The sequence below is a fragment of the Echinops telfairi genome, unplaced genomic scaffold, assembly GCF_000313985.2.
Source record: "Echinops telfairi isolate 266 unplaced genomic scaffold, ASM31398v2 ScPeMD7_29;HRSCAF=101, whole genome shotgun sequence".
In the NCBI taxonomy this organism is placed as follows: domain Eukaryota; kingdom Metazoa; phylum Chordata; class Mammalia; order Afrosoricida; family Tenrecidae; genus Echinops; species Echinops telfairi.
Window position 1 is genome coordinate 5,122,471 of NW_022103926.1, and position 1,315 is coordinate 5,123,785.

Here is a 1,315-nt window from a genome sequence, read left to right on the forward strand (position 1 = left end):
GGCTCGGGGACAACCTTGCCCACAGCCTTGGAAGTGCCAGTAGAGCGGGGATGATGTTCTGGGCAGTCCCACAGCCGTTGCAGCAGACTTTCCCAGAGGGGCTCTGTGGGATATAAAAAGACTTCCCCAGCTCGTCTCCCCCAAATAGATGTCAGTCCTAGGACGCTGCTTGCAACTAATGGTAAATGATGGTCAGGCTATTCTCCCTAAGGGGTATCAGCCATCTAGAGCAATCAGACTATAGTCTGTGCTACCCTAAGTAGGGCCCATGCCCTTCTGATAAGGATAGTAGATTGTTTCCCCGAAGGAGAGCCCAGGGAGGACAAGCCCACTCAAGGGTTGACCAAGGTTAGGCTGCCATATGGAGTCTAGGGTCCGCCCATCGAATCACATGTCCCTAGTCCCTCCCCTTCCCATTACGTGTACACCCCTAGCTCATCCCCTTCCTATTGTCATGCCTATTGTACAGCCCCTTCCTGTGATGTGAGTGATTACCTGTAATCATTCCCCTAAATATATATGGGCCTTGGCCAGAAATAAAGAGAGACTCTCCTACCCTCTCTGCCTGAGCTGTGCGCGGACCTGGCTGTTGAGATCATGGCCATCCAGGAGGTGAGCATGCTACCATGAACTGTGTCTGACTTCTTCATTTTACTCTCTCTCCTATTCTCTATGATTTTACTATAATCTTTATATATCATAACCACACAATTGCGCCTATCGGACCCGGGATATAGTTGTGAGGGGCTGGTTTCCCCACAGGGCTGTCCACGGTCTTCTGGGTGGCAGTGATGGTGCGGACTGTGGTCAGAGTCCCTCTGATGCCAAAGTTGTCATGGATGACCTTGGCCAGGGGGACAAGCAGTTGGTGGCGCAGGGCCATTGCTGACAATCTTGAGGGAGTTGTCCTACTTCTCGTGGTTCGTGCCCATCACAAACATGGGGGCACGGGCAGAAGGGGCAGAGGTGATCACCCTTTGGGCACCACCCTTCAAGTGAGCCCCCACCTGCTCTATAGTCGTGAACTCTATGACACACTCAGCACCAGCCTCACCCCCCTTGACCTTGGCAGGATCTCCCTCCTGGAAGATGGAGATGGACTTCCCATGGATGATAGGCTTCCCTTGATGGTACCATTGAGCTTGCCATTGGTAGAATCACACTGGAACACATAGACCATGTATTTCAGGTCCACGAAGGGGTCATCGATGACAACAACGGCCACTTTGCCAGAGCTGAAAGCAGCCCTGGTGACCAGGCGCCCAATGCAGCCAAATTCATTTACCCTGCCCTTCACCATCGTGTGCCTGGCATG

The 1,315-nt window shown here is 52.8% G+C and overlaps 1 pseudogene; it reads right to left on the reverse strand.

Annotated features, from left to right (window-relative positions):
- LOC115869494 overlaps positions 1-1,300 on the reverse strand; it is an 8,527-nt pseudogene extending 7,227 nt beyond the window's left edge.
- Between the last annotated feature and the right edge of the window lie 15 nt (positions 1,301-1,315).